This window comes from Pan paniscus, chromosome 15 (genome assembly GCF_029289425.2).
Source record: "Pan paniscus chromosome 15, NHGRI_mPanPan1-v2.0_pri, whole genome shotgun sequence".
In the NCBI taxonomy this organism is placed as follows: Eukaryota; Metazoa; Chordata; class Mammalia; order Primates; family Hominidae; genus Pan; species Pan paniscus.
The window spans coordinates 61,167,047-61,188,443 of NC_073264.2; the positions used below are offsets into that span (position 1 = coordinate 61,167,047).

The following is a 21,397-nucleotide window of genomic DNA, read 5'->3' on the forward strand; positions in this document are numbered from 1 at the left end:
GATTTATATCTGGGTTATCTATGTCACATTGGTCTATGTGTCTGTTTTTAATGCCAGCTCCATGGCGTTTTGGTTACTATAGCTTTGTAATAAAATTTGAAGTCACATCGTGTGATGTCTCCAGCTTTGTTCTTTTTGCTCAGGATTGCTTTGGCTATTCGGGAACATTTTAGGATATGTTTTTTTATTTCTGTGAAGAATGTTTTAGGTATATTGATAGGGATTGCATTGAATATGTAAATTGCTCTGGGTAGTACTGTCATTTTTTTAAACAACAGATATTTATTTCTCACAGTTCTGGAGGCTGAAAGTACAAGATCAAAATGCCAACTGATTCAGTTCCTGGTGAGGACCATCTTCCTGGCTTGCAGATAGTTGTCTTACTGTATCCTAACATGGCTCTGGTGGGAAGGGTTGGATGTGAAGAGGGCACAAAAACTCCTGGTCTCTTCTATACTCCTCTATAAGGGTACTGGTCCCATCACAAGGACCCCATCCTGATGACCTCATCTAAACATAATCACCTCCCAAGACCCCAACTCCTAATAATACCATTACATTAGGGGTTAGGGCTTTAATATATGAATTTTGGGGGCACATCAGCATTCAGTCCATAGCAACATTTAATCCTTAGCCTCAACTCAGGGTTCACCTATTGTTCTCATAATGTCTGCTATAGCAAAAGGATTCAGCCAGGATCATGCATTGCTAAGAGGCATTAGTGGTCATGTCCCTTTAGCTCTTTCAGTCTAGAAGATTCCTCCTCCAGACTGAGGAATCTTCCAGACCAGAGAAGCCAAAGGGCATGATGATTCCTTCACGTTGATGACTTTGACTCTTCTGAAGATTATGGACCAGTTAATTTGTAGAATGTCCTTCAAGTTGGGTTCATCTGGTGACATCTTATGAATAGACTCAGGTTGTGCATTTTGGGGAAGTATATTGCAAAGCTGGATGTTGCATTCTCCATGTATCTGTCACACAATTTTAATTTGTCCGATTCACTGTGATCACTGGATTAAAGTGGTGTTTGCCAGATTTTTCTGTTGTAAAGTTACTCTTTGCCTCTTTTTTTTGCCTTCTGTGGCTTCATGTACTTTATTATTATTATTTTTATATATATACTTTAAGTTCTAGGGTACATGTGCACAATGTGCAAGTTTGTTACATATGTATACCTGCGCCATGTTGGTGTGCTGCACCCGTTAACTTCTCATTTACATTAGGTATATCTCCTAATGCTATCCCTCCCCACTCCCCCAACCCCACGACAGGCCCTGGTGTGGGATGTTCCCTACCCTGTGTCCAAGTGTTTTCATTGCTCAATTCCCACCTATGAATGAGAACATGTGGTGTTTGGTTTTCTGTCCTTGCGATAGTTTGCTCAGAATGATGGTTTCCAGCTCCATCCATGTCCCTACAAAGGACATGAACTCATCCTTTTTTATGGCTGCATAGTATTCCATGGTGTATATGTGCCACATTTTCTTAATCCAGTCTATCAATGATGGACATTCGGGTTGGTTCCAAGTCTTTGCTATTGTGAATAGTGCCACAATAAACATATGTGTGCATGTGTCTTTATAACAGCTTGGTTTATAATCCTTTGGGTATATGTCCAGTAATGGGATGGCTGGGTCAAATGGTATTTCTAGTTCTAGATCCTTGAGGAATCGCCACACTGTCTTCCACAATGGTTGAACTAGTTTACAGTCCCACCAACAGGGTAAAAGTGTCCCTATTTCTCCATATCCTCTCCAGCACCTGTTGTTTCCTGACTTTTTAATGATCGCCATTCTAACTGGTGTGAGATGGTATCTCATTGTGGTTTTGATTTGCATTTCTCTGATGGCCAGTGATAATGAGCATTTTTTCATGTGTCTGTTGGCTGCATAAATGTCTTCTTTTGAGAAGTGTCTGTTCATATCCTTTGCCCACTTTTTGATGGGGTTCTTTGATTTTTTCTTGTAAATTTGTTTAGGTTCTTTGTAGATTCTGGATATTAGCCCTTTGTCCGATAGGTAGATTGTAAAAATTTCCTCCCATTCTGTAGGTTGCCTGTTCACTCTGATGGTAGTTTCTTTTGCTGTGCAGAAGCTCTTTAGTTTCATTAGATCCCATTTGTCAATTTTGGCTTTTGTTGCCATTGCTGTTGGTGTTTTAGTCATGAAGTCCTTGTCCATGTCTATGTCCTGAATGGTATTGTCTAGGTTTTCTTCTAGGGTTTTTATGGTTTTAGGTCTAAATTTAAGTCTTTAATCTATCTTGAATTAATTTTTGTATAAGATGTAAGGAAGGGATCCAGTTTCAGCTTTCTCCATATGGCTAGCCAGTTTTCCCAGCACCATTTATTAAGTAGGGAATCCTTTCCCCATTGCTTGTTTTTGTCTGGTTTATCAAAGATCAGATGGTTGTAGATGTGTGGTATTGTTTCCAGGGGCTCTATTCTGTTCCATTGGTCTATATCTCTGTTTTGGTACCAGTACTATGCTGTTTTGGTTACTGTAGCCTTGTAGTATAGTTTGAAGTCAGGTAGCGTGATGCCTCCAGCTTTGTTCTTTTGGCTTAGGAATGACTTGGCAATGTGGGCTCTTTTGTGGTTCCATATGAACTTTAAAGTAGTTTTTTCCAATTCTGTGAAGAAAGTCATTGGTAGCTTGATGGGGATGGCATTGAATCTATAAATTACCTTGGGCAGTATGGCCATTTTCACAATATTGATTCTTCCTATCCATGAGCATGGAATGTTCTTCCATTTGTTTGTGTCCTCTTTTATTTCTTTTAGTAGTGGTTTGTAGTTCTCCTTGAAGAGGGCCTTCACATCCCTTGTAAGTTAGATTCCTAGGTATTTTATTTTCTCTGAAGCAATTGTGAATGGGAGTTCACTCACGATTTGGCTCTCTGTTTATCTGTTATTGGTGTATAGGAATGCTTGTGATTTTTGCACATTGATTTTGTATCCCGCAACTTTGCTGAAGTTGCTTATCAGCTTACGGAGATTTGGGGATGAGACAATGGGGTTTTCCAAATATACAATCATGTCATCTGCGAACCGCAACAATTTGACTTCCTCTTTTCCTAACTGAATACGCTTTATTTCTTTCTCTTGCCTGATTGCCCTGGCCAGAACTTTCAACACTATGTTGAATAGGAGTGGTGAGAGAGGGCATCCCTATCTTGTGCCAGTTTTCAAAGGGAATGCTTCCAGATTTTGCCCATTCAGTATGATATTGGCTGTGGGTCTGTCATAAATAGCTCTTATTATTTTGAGATACGTCCCATCAGTACCTAGTTTATTGACAGTTTTTAGCATGAAGGGCTGTTGAATTTTGTCGAAGGCCTTCTATGCATCTATTGAGATAATCATGTAGTTTTTGTCCTTGGTTCTGTTTATATGATGGATTACATTTATTGATTTACAAATGTTGAACCAGACTTGCATCCCAGTGATGAAGCCGACTTAATCGTGGTGAATAAGCTTTTTGATGTGCTGCTGGATTCGGTTTGCCAGTATTTTTTGAGGATTTTTGCATGGATGGTCATCAGGGATATTGGTCTAAAATTCTCTTTTTTGTTGTGTCTCTGCCAGGTTTTCATATCGGGATGATGCTGGCCTCATAAAATGAGTTAGGGAGGATTCCCTCTTTTTCTATTGATTGGAATAGTTTCAGAAGGAATGGTACCAGCTCCTCTTTGTACCTCTGGTAGAATTTGGCTGCGAATCCTTCTGGTCCTGGACTTTTTTTGGTTGGTAGGCTATTAATTATTGCCTCAATTTCAGAGCCTTTTATTGGTCTATTCAGGGATTCAACTTCTTCCTGGTTTAGTCTTGGGAGGGTGTATGTGTCCAGGAATTTATCCATTTCTTCTAGATTTTCTAGTTTATTTGCATAGAGGTGTTTATGGTATTCTCTGACAGTAGTTTGTATTTCTGTGGGATCGGTGGTGATATCCCATTTATCATTTTTTATTGAGTCTATTTGATTCTTCTCTCTTTTCTTCTTTATTAGTCTTGCTAGTGGTCTATCAGTTTTGTTGATCTTTTGAAAAACCAGCTCCTGGATTCATTGATTTTTTTGAAGGGTTTTTTGTGTCTCTATCTCCTTCATTTCTGCTCTTATCTTAGTTATTTCTTGCCTTCTGCTAGCTTTTGAATGTGTTTGCTCTTGCTTCTCTCATTCTTTTAATTGTGATGTTAGGGTGTCTATTTTAGATGTTTCCTGCTTTCTCCTGTGTGCATTTAGTGCTGTAAATTTCCATCTACACACTGCTTTAAATGTGTCCCAGAGATTCTGGTATGTTGTGCCTTTGTTCTCATTGGTTTCAAAGAACATCTTTATTTCTGCCTCCATTGTGTTATGTACCCGGTAGTCATTCAGGAGCAGGTTGTTCAGTTTCCATGTAGTTGAGCGGTTTTGAGTGAGTTTCTGAATCCTGAGTTCTAGTTTGATTGCACTGTGGTCTGAGAGACAGTTATAATTTCTGTTATTTTATATTTGCTGAGGAGTGCTTTACTTCCAACTATGTGGTACATTTTGGAATAAATGCGGTGTGGTGCTGAGAAGAATGTACATTTTGTTGATTTGCAGTGGAGAGTTCTGTAGATGTCTATTAGGTCCGCTTGGTGCAGAGCTGAGTTCAATTCCTGGATATCCTTGTTAACTTTCTGTCTCATTGATCTGTCTAATGTTGACAGCAGGGTGTTAAAGTCTCCCATTATTATTGTGTGGGAGTCTAAGTCTCTTTGTACATCTCTAAGGACTTGCTTTATGAATCTGGGTGCTCCTGTATTGGGTGCATCTATATTTAGGATAGTTAGCTCTTCTTGTTGAATTGATCCCTTTACCATTATATAATGGCCTTCTTTGTCTTTTCTGATCTTTTTTGGTTTAAAGTCTTGTTTTATCAGACTAGGATTGCAACCCCTGCATTTTTTTGTTTTCCATTTCCTTGGTAGATCTTCCTCCATCCCTTTATTTTGAGCCTATGTGTGTCTCTGCCTGTGAGATGGGTCTCCTGAATACAGCACACCAATGGGTCTTGACTCTTTATCCAATTTGCCAGTCTATGTCTTTTAATTGGAGCATTTAGCCCATTTATATTTAAGGTTAATATTGTTATGTGTGAATTTGATCCTGTCATTATGATGTTAGCTGGTTATTTTGCTCGTCAGTTGATGCTGTTTCTTCCTAGTATTGATGGTCTTTACAATTTGGCATGTTTTTGCAGTGGCTGGTACTGGTTGTTCCTTTCCATGTTTAGTGCTTCCTTCAGGAGGTCTTGTAAGGCAGGCCTGGTGGTGACAAAATCTCTCAGCATTTGTTTGTCTGAAAGGATTTTATTTCTCCTTCACTTATGAAGCTTAGTTTGGCTGGATATGAAATTCTGGGTTGAAAATTGTTCTCTTTAAGAATGTTGAATATTGGTCCCCACTCTCTTCTGGCTTGTACAGTTTCTGCTGAGAGATCCACTTTTAGTCTGATGGGCTTCCCTTTGTGGGTAACCCGACCTTTCTCTCTCACTACCCTTAACATTTTTTCCTTCATTTCAACTTTGGTGAATCTGACAATTATGTGTCTTGGAGTTGCTCTTCTTGAGGAGTATCTTCGTGGCATTCTCTGTATTTCCTGAATTTTAATGTTTGCCTGTCTCGCTAGGTTGGGGAAGTTCTCCTGGATAATATCCTGAAGAGTATTTTCCAACTTGGTTCCATTCTCCCCGTCACTTTCAGGTACACCAGTCACATGCAGATATGGTCTTTTCACATAGTCCCATATTTTTTGGAGGCTTTATGCATTTCTTTTTACTCTAAACTTCTCACTTCATTTCATTCATTTGATGTTCAATCACTGATACCCTTTCTTCCACTTGATCAAATCAGCTACTGAAGCTTGTGCATATGTCACGCAGTTCTCCTGCCATGGTTTTCAGCTCCATCAGGTCATTTAAGGACTTCTCTATACTGTTTATTCTAGTTAGCCATTCGTCTAATCCTTTTTCAAGGTTTTTAGCTTATTTGTGATGTGTTCGAACATCCTCTTTTAGCTCGGATAAGTTTATTATTACCGATCATCTGAAGCATTCTTCTCTCAACTTGTCAAAGTCATTCTCCATCCAGCTTTGTTCTGTTGCTGGCAAGGAGCTGCGTTCCTTTGGAGGAGAAGAGGCACTCAGATTTTTAGAATTTTCAGCTTTTCTGCTCTGTTTTTTCCCCATCTTTGTGGTTTTATTTACCTTTGGTCTTTGATTATGGTGATGTACAGATGGGGTTTTGGTATGGATGTCCTTTCTGTTTGTTAGTTTTCTTTCTAACAGTCAGGACCCTCAGCTGCAGGTCTGTTGGAGTTTGCTGGAGGTCCACTCCAGACCCTGTTTGCCTGGATATCACCAGCGGAGGCTGCAGAACAGCAAAGATTGCAGAACGGCAAATGTTGCTGCCTGATCCTTCCTCTGGAACCTTCGTCTCAGAGGGGCACCCAGCTGTATGAGGTGTCAGTCAGCCCCTACTGGGATGTGCCTCCCAGTTAGGCTACTTGGGGGTCAGGGACCCACTTGAGGAGGCAGTCTGTCCGTTCTCAGATCTCCAACTCCATGCTGGGAGAAGCACTACTCTCTTCAAAGCTGTCAGACAGGGACGTTTAAGTCTGCAGAAGTTTCTGCTGCCTGTTGTTCAGCTATGCCCTGCCCCCAGAGGTGGAGTCTACAGAGGCAGGCAGGCCTCCTTGAGCTGTGGTGGGCTCCACTGAGTTCGAGCTTCCCAGCTTCTTTTTTTACCTATTCAAGCCTCAGCAATGGCGGATGCCCCTCCCCTAGCCTCGCTGCTGCCTTGCAGTTCGATCTCAGACTGCTGTGCTGGCAGTGAGTGAGGCTCCGTGGGCATGGGATCCTCCAAGCCATGCGTGGGATATAATCTCCTATTGTGCCGTTTGCTAAGACCATTGGAAAAGCACAGTATTAGGCTGAGAGTGTCCCGATTTTCGAGGTACTGCCTGTCATGGCTTCCCTTGGCTAGGAAAGGGAATTTCCCCACCCTTTGCACTTCCCGGGTGAGGCAATGCCCTGTCCTGCTTTGGCTCATGCTCCGTGGGCTGCACCTATTGTCCGACAAGCCCCAGTGAGATGAACACAGTACCTCAGTTGGAAATGCAGAAATCACCCATCTTCTGCATCGCTCACACTGGGAGCTGTAGACTGGAGCTGTTCTTATTAGGCCATCTTGGAACCTCCCATGTATTGTCATTTTAACAATATTAATTATTCCAATCCATGAACATAGAATAAATTTCCTTTTTTCTGTGTGTCTTTTTCTATTTCTTTCATCAGAGGTTTATAGTTTTCCTTGCATAGATCTTTCACTTCTTTGGTTAGATTGATTCCTAGGTATTTTACACTTTTTGTAGCTATTGTAACAGGATTGCCTTCTTGATTTCTTTTTCAAATTGTTTGCTGTTGACATATATAAATGCTATTGATTTTTGTATGTTGACTTTGTATTCTGCAACTTAACTGAATTCATTTATTAGCTCTTAACAGTTTTTTGGGGAAACTTTGGGTTTTTCTAAGTATAGGATCACATTGTCTGCAAACAAGGCTTATTTTGCTCCTGCCTTTTCAATTTGGATGCCCTTTATTTCTTTCTCTTGTCTAATTGCTCCAGACATTACTTCCACTGCTATATTGAAAAACAGCAGTAAAAGTGGGCATTCTTGTCTTGTTCCAGTCTTTAGAGCAAAGGCCTTCAATTTTTCCCTATTCATTATGCTGCTAGTCATAGGTTTGTCACAGTTGGCCTTTATTATCTTGAGGTATGTTCCCTCTATACCCATTTTGATGAGTTTTCATTAAGGATACTGAATTTTATCAAATGCCTTTTCGGCATCTATTGAAATAATCATATGGTTTTTGTTCTTGATTCTGTTAATATTGTATAACATGTTTATTGATCTGCATATGTTGAGCCATCCTTGCATCCCTGAGATGAATCCCACTTGATAATGGTGAATGATCTTTTTAATGTGTTGTTACATTTAGTTTGTTAGTATTTTGTTGAAGATTTTTGCATCTATACTCATCAGTGAGAGTAGCCTGTAGTTTTCTTTTCCTTTTTTTTTTTTTTTTTGCCTTGCTTTGTTTTGGTATCAGGGTAATAATGCTGGCCTTGTAGAATGAGTTTGGAAGAATTCCTTGCTCTTCAATTTTTTTAAAGGGTTTAAGTAGTTGGTATTAGTTCTTTTTTAATGTTTGGTAGAATTCAGCAGTGAATTCATCAGGTACTGGGCTTTTCTTTTATGGGACATGTTTTTTACAGCTTCTATTTCATTACTTGTTATTGGGTTTGTTGAGGTTTTCTATTTCTTCATGATTCAATCTTTGTAGGTTGTATGCATTCGAGAAGACATTATCATGTCTTCTAGGTTTTCCAATTTATTAGAGTATAGTTCATAATAGTCTCAATAATTCTTTGTATTTCTGAGGTCTCAGTTATTACATCTTCTTTTTCATTTTTGATTTCATTTTTTAGGTCTTCTTTTTTTCTTTCTTAGTCCAGCTAAAGGTTTGTCAATTTTGTTTATATTTTGAAAAAGCAACTTTTTGTTTTGTTGATCTTCTGTTTTTTAGTCTGAATTTCATTTATTTCTGCTCTGATATTTATTATTTCTTTCCTTCTACTAATTTAGCGCTTGGCTTGTTTTTGCATTTCTTGTTGCTTTAAGGCACACCATTAGGGTGTTTATTTTGAAGACTTTCAACTTTTTTGACATAGGCATTTATTGCAATAAACTTTCCTGTTGGTACTGCTTTTGCCATAATCCCATAGATTTTGGTATGGTTTATTTCCATTTTCATTTGTTTCAATAAATTTTTTAATTCCCTTCTTCATTGACCCACTGGTCATTCAGGATCATGTTGTTTAATTTCCATATGCTTGTGTATTTTCCAAGGTTCCTCTTGTTATTGATTTCTAGTTTTATTCCATTGTGATCCAAGAAGATACTTGATATTATTTGTTTTTCAGAATTTGTACAAACATGTTTTGTAGCCTAAGATATGGTCTATTATGGAAAATGTTCCATGTGCTGTTGAAAAGAATGTGTATTCTGAAGCAGTTGGGTGAAATGTTTATAAATGTCAGTTAGGCCTGTTAGATCTAGTGTATAGTTTAACTTTACTGTTTCTTTATTAACGTTCTGTCTGGATGATCTGTTCATGACTGCGAATGGGATATTAAAGTCCACTACTATTATTGTGTTGCAGTCTGTCTCTTTCTTTAGGTCTATTAATGTTTGTTTTATAGATTTTGGAGCACTAGTGTTCAGTACATAGATATTTATAATGGTTATATTGTCTTGCTGAATTGAAACCTTTGTCATTATATAATGCCTTTCCTTGTCTTTTTTTTTTTTTGAAGGTCTTTGATTTGTAGACTCTTTTATCTAATATAAGTATAGTTACTGCTGCTCTTTTATTTGAAGGGGCGGGGTGCTCTAGTTGCATGGAATATCTTTTTCCACCCCTTTCAGTCCATGTGTATCTTTATAGGTGAAATGAGTTTCTTGAAGGCAGCATATAGTTGGGTCTTCTTTCTTTCTTTTAAAAAAAAAATTTCAACTTTTATTTTAAGTTCAGGAGTACATGTGCAGGATGTGCAGGTCTGTTACTTATGTAAACATATGCCATGGTAGTTTGCTGCACAGATCACCCCATCACCTAGGTATTAAGCCAAGCATCTATTAGCTATTCTTCCTGATGGCCTTCCTCTCCGACTCCCACCCCTGACTGGCCCCAGGGTGGGTTGTTCCCACTATGTGTCCATCTGTTTTTATCATTCAGCTTCTACATATAAGTGAAAACATGTGGTGTTTGGTTTTCTGTTCCTGTGTTAGTTTTCTCAGGATAATGGCTTCCGGCTCTATCCATGTCCCTGCAAAGGACATGATCTCATTCCTTTTTATGACTGAATAGTATTCCATGGTTTAAATGTACCACATTTTCTTTATCCAGTTTATCACTGATGGGCATGTGGGTTGAGTCCATGTCTTTGCTACTGTGAATAGTGCTGCAGTAAACAAACGCGTTCATGTATCTTTCTAATAGAATGATTTATATTCCTTGGGGTATACATCCAGCAATGGGATTGCTGGGTCAAATGGTATTTCTGGTTCTACGTCTTTGAAGAATTGCCACACTGTCTTCCACAATGTTTGAACAAATTTACACACCCACCAAGAGTGTAAAAGCTTTTTTTTCTCTGCAATCTCACCAGCATGTCGTTTTTTGACTTTTTAGTAATTGCCATTCTAACTGGTGGAAGTTGGTATCTCAGCGTGATTTTGATTTGCATTTCTGTAATGATCAGTGATGTTGAGCTTTTTTTCATATGTTCGTCAGCCTCATGTATGTCTGCTTTTGAGAAGTATCTGTTCATGTCCTTTGCCCATTTTTTAATAGGGTTGTTTGCTTTTTTCTTGTAAATTTGTTTAAGTTCCTTGTAGACTCTGGATATTAGACCTTGGTCAGATGGATAGATTGCAGAATTTTTCTCCCATTCTGTAGGTTGCCTGTGCACTCTGATGATAGTTTCTTTCGCCATGCAGAAGCTCCTTAATTAGATCCCATTTGCCAATTTTTGCTTTTGTTGCAATTGCTTTTGGCATATTTGTCACAAAATCATTGCCTGTGCCTATGTCCTGAATGGTATGGCCTAGATTATCTTCCAGGGTTTTTATAGTTTTGGATTTTACATTAAAGTTTTTAATCCATCTTTTGTTAACCTCTGTATAAGGTGTAAGGAAAGCATCCAGTGTCCATTTTCTGCATATGAGATAGCCAGTTCTCCAAGCACCATTTATTAAATACGGAATCCTTTCCCCATTGCTTGTTTTTGTTGGGTTTGTCCAAGATCAGATGGTTGTAGGTGTGCGGTCTTATTTCTGAGTTCTCTATTCTATTCCATTGGTCTATGTGTCTGTTTTTGTACCACTACCGTGCTGTTTAGGTTAGTGTAGCCTTGTGGCATAGTTTGAGGTCAAGTAGCATGATGCCTCCAGCTTTGTTCTTTTTCCTTAGGATTGTCTTAACTGTTTGGGCTCTTTTTAAAAATAGTTTCCATTCTAATTCTGTGAAGAATGTCAATGGCAGTTTAATAGGAAGAACACTGCATCTATAAATTACTTTTGCTGATATGGCCATTTTCACAATATTGATTCTTCCTATCCATGAGCATGGAATGTTTTCCCATTTGTTTGTGTCCTCTCTGATTTCCCTGAGCAGTAGTTTGTAGTTCTCCTTGAAGAGGTCCTTCATATTCTTTGTTAGCTGTACTTCTAGGTACTTTATTCTTTTTGTAACAATTGTGATTGGGAGTTCCATTCATGATTTGACTCTCTGCTTGCCTGCTGTTGGTGTATAGGAATGCTAGCTTTTTTGCACATTGATTTTGTATCCTGAGACTTTGCTGAAGTTGCTTATCAACTTAAGAAGCTTTGGGGATGAGATTATCAGGTTTTCTAGATACAGGATCATGTCATCTGCAAACAAACATAGTCGGAATTCCTCTCTTCCTATCTGAATACTATTTATTTCTTTCTTTTGCCTGATTGTCCTGGCCAGAACTTCCAATACTATGTTGGATAGGTGTGGTGAGAGACTGAAGGAGGATAGAGACATGACAACTTGTCTTATGCCAGTTTTCAAGGGAAATGCTTGAAAGACCCATCAGTATGCTGTCTTTAAGAGATCCATCTCACATGCAAAGACACACATAGGCTCAAAACAAAGGGATGAAGGATAATTTACCAAGCAGATGGAAAACAGAAAAAAGCAAAGGTCACAATCCTAGCTTCTGACAAAACAGACTTTAAACCAACAAAGATTAAAAAATGACAAAGAAGAGCATTACATAATGGTAAATATTTCAATTCAACAAGAGCTAACTATCCTAAATATATAGTCACACCATAAAGAAGCACCCAGATTCATAGCAGTTCTTAGAGACCTATAAAGAGACTTAGACTCCCACACAATAATAGTGGAAGATTTTAACACTCCACTGACAGTATTAGACAGATCATTGAGACAGAAAATTAACAAAGATATTCAGTACCTGAACTCAGCTCTGGATCAAGTGGATCTGATAGATATCTACAGAACTCTCCACCCCCCAGCAACAAAATATACATTCTCATTGCCTCATGGCACTTACTCAAAAATTAATCACATAATCGGAAGTCAAACACTCCTCAGCAAACGCAAAAGGACTGAAATCATAACAGTCTCTCAAATCACAAAACAATCAAATTAGAATTTAAGATTAAGAAATTCACTCAAAACCACACAACTACATGGAAATTGAGCAACCTGCTCCTGAATGACTGCTGGGTAAATAATAAAAGTAAGGCAGAACTCAAGAAGTTCTTTGAAACTAATGAGAACAAAGAGACAATGTATCAGAATCTCTGGGGGCAGATAAAGGCAGTGTTAAGAGGGGAATTTATAGCACTAAATGCCTACATCAAAAAGTTAGATCTCAAGTTAACAACCTAACATCACAACCAAAAGAACTAGAAACCAAGAGCAAACAGACACCAAAGCTAGCAGAAGACAAGAAATAACTGAGATCAGAACAGAACTGAAGGAGGAAAGAGACATGAAAATCCCTTCAAAAAATCAACAACTCCAGAACGTGGTTTTTTGAAAAAATTAATAAAATAGATAGACTGCTAACTAGACTAGTAAAGAAGAAAAGAGAGAAGAATCAGATAAATACAATCTAAAATTATAAGGGGAATATCACCACTGACCCCACAAAAATACAAACAACCATCAGAGAATACTATAAACACCTCTATGCACATGAACTAGAAAATCTAGAAGAAATGGATAAATTCCTGGATATGTACACCCTCCCAAGACTGAACTAGGAAGAAATTGAATCCCTGAATAGGCCAATAATGAGTCCTGAAATTCAGATAGTAATAAATAGCCTAACAACCAAAAAAAAGCCCAGGACCAGACAAATTTACAGCTTAATTCCAGAGGTACAAAGAAGAACTGGTACCATTTCTACTGAAATTATTCCAAAAAATTGAAAAGGAGCGTCTCCACCCTAAATCATTTTATGAGGCCAGCATCATTTTGATACCAAAACCTGGCAGAGATACAACAAAAAATGAAAACTTCAGGCCGATATCTCTGATGACTGTTGATGCAAAAATCCTCAATGCTGGCAAACCAAATCCAGCAGCATATCAAAAGGCTTATCCACCATGATCAAGTTGGCTTCATCCCTGTGATGCAAGGTTGGTTCAACACGTGCAAATCAATAAATGTGGCTCATCACATGCAAAGAACTAAAGACAAAAATCACATAATTATTTCAATAGATGCAGAACAGGCCTTTGATAAAGTTCAACATCTCTTCATGTTAAAAATTCTCAATAAACTAGTTATTGAAGGAATATACCTCAAAATAATAAGAGCCATATATTACAATCTCCCAACCAATATCATACTGATATTGGGGTCTTGGTTCTTTATCCAGCTTGCCATTCTGTGTCTTTTAATTGGGACATCTAGACCATTTACGTTTAAGGTTAGTATTGTTATGTGTGAATTTGATTCTGTCATCATGATGCTGGCTGGTTATTTTGCAGACTTGTTTATGTAGTTACTTCATAGTGTCACTGGTCTGTGTACTTCAGTGTGTTTTTGTAGTGGCTGCTAATGGTTTTTCCTTTCCATATTTAGTGCTTTCTTCAGGACCTGTTGCAAGGCAGGCCTGGTGGTGACAAATTCCCTCTGCATTTGCTTGTCTGAAAAGGATCTCATTTCTCCTTCACTTATGAAACTTAGTTTGGCCAGATATGAAATTCTAGGTTGGAAATTCTTTTAAGAATGTTGAACATTGGCCCCCAGTCTCTTCTGGTTTGTAGGATTTCTGCTGAAAGGTATGCTGTTAGTCTGATGGGCTTCCCTTTGTAGGTGACTTGGTCTTTTTCCCTGGCTGCTCTTAACATTTTTTCTTTCATTTTGACCTTGGAGAATCTGACGATTATGTATGTGTCTTGGGGTTGATCTTTTTATGGAGTATCTTACTGGGGTTCTCTGAATTTCCTAAATTTGAATGTTAGCCTGTCTTGCTAGGTTGGGGAAGTTCTCCTAGATAATATCCTGAAGTATATTTTCTAACTTGGTGTCAGTCTCCCCATCTCTTTCAGGTACCCCAATCAGTCATAGGTTCGATCTTTTTATATAATCCCATATTTCTGGGAGGTTTTGTTCATGCCTTTTTGTTCTTTTTTCTCTAATCTTTTCTATCTGTCATTTTATTTTATTTTATTTTATTTGAGACAGTCTCACTCTGTCACCTAGGCTGGAGTGCAGTGGCACAATCTCGGCTCACTGCAACCTCCACCTCCTGGGTTCAAGTGATTCTCCTGCCTCAGCCTCCTGAGTAGCTAAGATTACAGGCACACACCACCACGCCCAGCTAATTTTTGTATTTTTAGTAGAGACAGGTTTCACCATGTTGGCCAGGCTGGTCTCAAACTCCTGACCTCTGGTGATCCACCCTTCTTGGCCTCCCAAAGTGCTGAGATTGCAGGCATGAGCCACCATGCCCGGCCCTGTCTTATTTCAGAAAGATAGTCTTCAACCTCTGAGATCCTTTCACTGCCTGGTCTATTCTGCTATTGATATTTATGATTGCATTGTAAAGTTCTCATGTTGTGTTTTTCAGCTGTATCAGGTCAGTTATGTTTCTCTCTAAACTGACTATTCTGATTATCAGCTCCTGTATTGTTTCATTATGTTTCTTAGCTTCTTTGCATTGGGTTACAACATGCTCCTTTAGCTCAGCGAAGTTCGTTATTACCCACCTTCTGAAGCCTACTTCTATCAATTCAGCCATCTCAGCCTCTGCCCTGTTCTGTGCCCTTGCTGGTTATTTGGTGTTGTGGTCATTTGTAGGAGAAGAGGCACTCTGGCTTTTTGTGTTTTCAATGTTTTTGCATTGATTTTTTTCTCATTTTTAGGGGCTTATCTACCTTCAATCTTTGAGATTGCTGAGCTTTGAGTGGGACTTTTGTGGGGTCATTTTTGTTGCTGTTCTTGTCTGTTTGTTTGTTCTTAACAATCAGGCCACTAATTGTTAGCAACCATAGGGCTGCTGCAGTTTGCTGGGGGTCCACTGCAGACCCTAATTGCCTCCATTTTTCCCATACCTGGAGGTATATCCAGTGAAGGCTGCAAAGCAGCAAAGATGGCAGCCTGCTCCTTCCTCTGTAAGCTCCATCCCAGGGTGGTACTGACCTGTTGCTGGCCCAAATGCACCTGTAGGAGGTGTCTGGAGACCCCTGTTAGGAGTTCTCACCCAGTCAGGAGGAACAGGATCAAGGACACACTTACAGGAGTAGTCTGGCTGCTTTTGGTAGAGCCAGTGTGCTCCATTGGTGAGGGACTCTTCCTAGTCCGGACCTCCTGGACTCTGCAGAGCCAGCAGGCTGGAAAAGCTGAGTCAACCAAACAACAGAGACACTGTCTGCCTCTCCCCACAGGAGTTCCATCCCAGGGAGAGATCAGGGTTCAGTGCATATAAGCCTGGCTGGAGTGACTCCAGGCCCCCCACAAGGGGGCCCCGCCCAATGAGGAAGAATGGATCAGGGTGCCACTTAAAGAAGCAGTCTGAGCATGATCTTGCAAAGCAGGTGTGTTGCAGTTAGGGGGAACCCTCCTTGTCCAGACCACCTGGACTCTCTACAGATGGCAGGCTGGAACGCTGACTTGACTGAACCACAGAAATGGCTGCCACCCTTTCCCCCAAAAACTGCTTCTGGTTTCAGGCAGATTCATCCTTCCCCCAGGAACTGCCTCTGGTTTCAGGCAGACTCAGCCTATTGCCCTTGGCTGGCTGGAATTCTAAGCCACTGGGTCTTAACTTATGAGGTGCCATGAAACTGAGGCCTGCAGACCGACACTGCTTGGCTCCCTGGATTCAACCCCCTTCCTAGGGGAATGTACAGACAGATCTACTGCCTTGCCAGAATCCCAGTGCTGGAGTATATAAAACTTCTGGGTCTCTGTGCCTGAGCAGCTACTCTGCCAAGACTCCACACTGCTCTGTGTATCAGACCCAAAGCCCTGGAGACATGGGCTCACAAGGGGATCTCCCAATTTGTGGGTTGCAAAGATACATGGGAGAAGCGTGGTTTCCTGGGCACGATAGCACACTCACCGCTTCCCTTGGCTGGGGATGGGGGTTCATTTGGCTCTGTGCCACTCCCATGTGGGCTGTCACCCCACCCTGCTTTTCTTTGTTCCCCATGGATCCAGTTGATTGCCTAGTCAGTCCCAATGTGAGAACCTGGATATTTCAGCTGAAGGTGCTGAGTTCACTCACTGCTTTCACTCCTCTCTGTGAGTGCTGCAGACTGCAGCTGCTTCTAATCAGCCATCTTGGCCCACATTCAGGTCTTTTTTCTATATCCTTTCCACCACTGTATGCCTTTTAATTGGAACACTGAGACCATTTACATTCAGTGTTATTATTCATAATAAGAACTTACTACTGCTATTTTGTTGCTTGCTTTCAGTTGTTTTGTAACTCCTTCCTTTTTTACTGCCTTCCTTTTTGGATAAGTGATTTTCTTCCTTTTTAGTTAAGTGTTTTAATTTGTTGCTTTTATTTTTAATGAATCTGTTATAGGTTTTTGCATTGTGGTTACCATAAGCTTAAAAAATTATAGATATAACAAGTTATTTTAAAGAGATGACAACTTATCTGAGAAGGTAAATAAAAGAACAGGAATGGCCGGGGGTGGTGGCTCACACCTGTAATCCCAGCACTTTGGGAGGACGAGGCAGGTGGATCACGGGACATCAGGAGTTCAAGACCACCCTGACCCAACATGAAGAAACCCTGTCTCTACTAAAAATACAAAATTAGCCAGATGTAGTGGCACATGCCTGTAATCTCAGCTACTTGGGAGGCTGAGGCAGAAGAATCATTTGAACCCCGGGAGGCAGAGGTTGTGGTGAGCTGAGATCATACCACTGCGCTCCAGCCTGGGCAACAAGGGTGAAACTCTGTCTCAAAAAAACAAAAACAAAACAAACAAACAAAAAACTAGAAAAAAAAAAAAGAACAGAAACAAAGGAAAAAACACACGCAAAAATTCTACACAACTCTATTATCTGGCCCCCTACATTTTAACTTTCTTTCAATTTACATGTTTTCATTTTGGGATTTTTTGTTTTTTGTTTTTTTGGTGGTTTTTGTTTTGTTGTTTGTTTGTTTGTTTTGAGATGGAGTCTGGCTCTGTCACCCAGGCTGGAGTGCAGTGGCGCAATCTTGGCTTACTGCAACTTCCACCTCCCGGGTTCAAACAATTCTCCTGCCTCAGCCTCCTGAGTATCTGGGATTACAGGCACCCACCACCATGCCTGGCTAATTTTTGTATTTTTCATAGAGATGGGTTTCACCATGTTGGCCAGGCTGGTATCAAACTCCTGACCTCAGGTGATCTGCCCACCTCGACCTCCCAAAGCACTGGGATTATAGGCATGAGCCACTGCGCCTGGCCCATATTTTCAAGTTAACTAGCTGTTAATAGGTTGCTGTAACCGTTATTGTTTTTGATAGGTTTTTGGAGTGCTGTACTAGAATTATGAGTGGATTGCACAACACAAATATAATAATAGAATATTCTGGGTTTGTCTATGTACTTAATTTTGCCAGTTGGCTTTATACCTTGAAAAGCTTTCTTTTGCATGTTAATAAGTTTTCTTTCAGATCGAAGAACTCCCTTTAGGATTTCTTGCAAGACAGGCCTAGTTGTGGTGAATTCTCTCAGCTTTTGTTTGTGAAAGACTTTATCTGTCCTTCAAATGTGAATGTCAATTTTGCTGGATAAAGTATTTTTAATGGCAGTTCTTTTTTTCTTTGAGCACTTTGAAAATGTCATTCCATTTGCTCCTGGCCTATATGGTTTCCATTGAGAAGTCTGTTGCCAGACAAATTGGAACTTCTTTATGTTATTTCCTTCTTATCTATACTGCTTTTCAGATCTTGACCTTTGAGAATTTGATTATTAGATGCCTTGGGGTAGTCTTATTTGGATTGAATTGGCTTGGTGTTCTAAGACATTCCTGTAACCTGGATTTATCTTTCTCAAGTTTTGGAAAGTTTTATGTTATTATTTCTTTGAATAAGCTTTCTACCCCTTGCTCTTTGCCCAGATCCCTCTTGGATACCAATCATTCTTAGATTTGGTCTTTTGAGGCAATTTTCTATATCTTGTACACGGTCTTCATTCCTTTTCATTCCTTTCCCCCCCATCCCACCCCCATATATTTTCAAATAGCAAGTCTTTGAACTCATTGATTCTTTCCTCTGCTTGGTTATTCTGATGTCAAGAGCCTCTAAAGAGGTTTTCAGTTCCGCAAATTTATTTCTTAGTTCCAAGATTTCTATTTGATATTTTTTATTACTTCAATTCCTTTGTTAAATTTTTCTGATAAATTTCTAAAATGTTTTTCTGAGTTATCTTGGAGATTACTGAATTTTCTTAAAACTAATATTTGGAATTATTGGTCAGAAGCTTGCAAACCACCATCTCATTGGGGTCAGTCACTGGATTTTTGCTTTATCCTTTTGGGGAGGTCATGGGTGCCTGTCTACTATTGTTTCTTGTGAGTGTACATCTATGTCTTTGCATTGAAAGATTAGTTACTTATTCCAGTTTTCTCTGTCCAGCTTTTGTTTTTTATTAAATATATTTGTTTAGCAAATCTTCACTGTTAGGTTGCCGCTTGCCTTTTGGTTCTATCTGGGGTGGCACCTTAAGGCCAAGTTCACCTCAGCTCTAGTAACTGGTCAGAGCACTATCTCAAATGAGGGGCATCCCAAAGGGATTATCCTGGCAGTGTGGGAAGGCTTGTTGACCAGGGGACCAGGGGAATGTACCTCCTGCAGCCACTTTTATTTGGCATCTCCTTTGGCCAAGTTACAGAGCAGAGTTTCTGGGCTGGGGATGGTAGTCCTGCCCCCCTGTTTGTCTCTGCCTATTCTCAGGGATATTTCTCCCTTCAGGCAGTCATGATGCTACCCACAGGTTAACACAATGACAGGTCTCCTGCTAGGGAGCCCAAGAAGATGGAGAAGCTGGCTGATCACCTCCATTTTACTTTTTCCAGGATATAAACCATGAGTTAAGGGCAGATTTTCCACACAGTTGGTGTCTGGCAGGATTCGGTGGAGGAGCTGGCGGGGAGGGGAAGGGGCATCATGTGTGTGGAAGGCCAGTTCTCCTGCCATCTGCTAAGAGTTTTTCCACTTCTCTGTGGCCCAGGGAACTGTCTTATCCTCATTCTTGAGCTCTGCGTTGTTGCTGGTGAAGATCTCAGCACTGTATATTTGTTTTCTGTTTTTTATTGAGGGTGAGAAGTCAGCTTGCCTCTTTGCTACCATTTTGGAACAAAAATCCTCCTGTGAATTTTTTAAATGTTCATCATATTCATGTTTTTGTCACCTTTTTTATACCTAAAATCATTTTTCTTTTTCTTTTGTATTGTTGATGAATCCTGTTACAGGCTTGTCTACTGTAATAGTTTATTTAAAGGGCCATATTTTGGCTTCATCAAGTGTGTCATTATTTTGTTTTCTATTTCATTAATTTCCACTCTTTATTATTACCTTCTTTTAGTTTATTTGAGTTTGCTTTTCAAAAAAATTATTTCCCAGCACTTTTGGATGGCGAGACAGGAGGATCTCTTGAGGGCAGGAGTTTGAGACCAGCCTAGACAACATAGCAAGATTTGTCTCCACAAAAAATTTCAAAATTAGCCAGATGTGGTGGTGTGCAGCTGTAGATCTAGCTACTTGGGAGGCTGAGGTGGGAGAATCACTGGAGCCCAGAAATTGAAGGTTACAGTGAACTATGACTGTATCACTGCACTTCAGCCTGGGCAACAGAGTTAGACCCTATCTCTTTAAAAGAAAGAAAGAAAGAAAATGAAAGGGAAGGAGGGAGGAAAGGGAGAGAGGGAGGTAGGGAAGAAGGGAAGAAGGAAGGAAGGAACTCTTAAGTAGGATACCTAGCTCATTAATTTTCAATTTCTTTTCAGAATCAGTCAATACATTTTAGGTTATAAACTGCTGCTTTAGCAACATCCTAAAAGTTTTGATATGTAATATTTTATTGCTTTTTATTTCTTAAAATCAACTTCCCAAAGGATTCTTCAACTCATGAGTTATTGAGGGAGATGTGTGTGTCTATATTAATTTCAAATCTATAGAGTATTTCTAGTTATCTTTGTCATTTATTTCTAATGTTATTATAATTTAGTCAGAGAAAACAAGCAGAGGAAAACATAAATTTCTTGGTATTTATGAATTTTGCTTTGTGGCCTAGAATGCAATCAAGTTTTTTTTTTTTACTTGATTTTATGTATTACGAGATCTTTCTCCATTATTGTATATATAATCTACTATATTCTTTTTTTAAAAAAGATAGTTTATTCATACTCTCTCGATAGTTTCTTTCTTATTCTCTTTTTGTTTGCTGCATACTATCTGTGTCAGCAATCCTCAAGATCACCCTCACATTCAGAGATTTGCTAGGAGGACTCATGGGACTCAACATATAATTGTACTATGGCTAAGACTTATTACAGTGACATAATAGGGATACACAGCCAGATGATGAGGGAAAGAGACACAGGGAGATTCTGGAGGAATCCACGGGCAGGCTTTCTTATGCTCCTTCTCTTCCACAAGGAGTCACATAGAGCACACTCTTCACACAGCAAGAAAAATGCTGCAATTTGTATGTTATGTTTTTGCCCAAGGCAGCCCATTAGAGACTCAGCATTCAATGATTTTGTTGGGGGATGGTTACATAGGCACACTCTTCCTATTATGTACCAAAATTCCAGACCCCAGAAGGAAATGAGGTGCAGCATAAATCATATTGTTCGTATTAATAGTCTAGGCACAATAAACTCCTCTTACCAATTAAGGAATGGTGGGAACACTGAAAACACCAAATACCTAAAACCAGCAATAGCTATCCTTGCAAGCAGACCCTTTTGAAGTTAACAACCTCAAACCAACTTTGTTAAATCCCTCTCAAATTTTTAGAGTAGGTTGATACTATGAAGAGATGGATCATGTAGTTCAGTAGGTGTGTGTTGAATTAATTAGATAGTGCCTGTGGGAAAATATAAGTTTCAAAATAGTTACTTTTAAGTGAACTTCCATAATATAATCCTATTCATGAGTTTGGATTGCCTGTAGTTAGTGAACAATACTGTTACTTTAAAAGGAGGCTGAACCTCTAAATGGTAGTCATAGTCTTTATTTGGCATAATAGGAAATTGAGTAATTTTTCAAAAAGGTAGC

The 21,397-nt window shown here is 39.4% G+C and overlaps 1 protein-coding gene across 4 annotated transcripts in view; it reads left to right on the plus strand.

Annotated features, from left to right (window-relative positions):
- The window catches only part of LRRC9 (leucine rich repeat containing 9), a 151,214-nt gene that overhangs the window by 115,936 nt on the left and 13,881 nt on the right, over positions 1-21,397 (plus strand). The window lies entirely within an intron of this gene.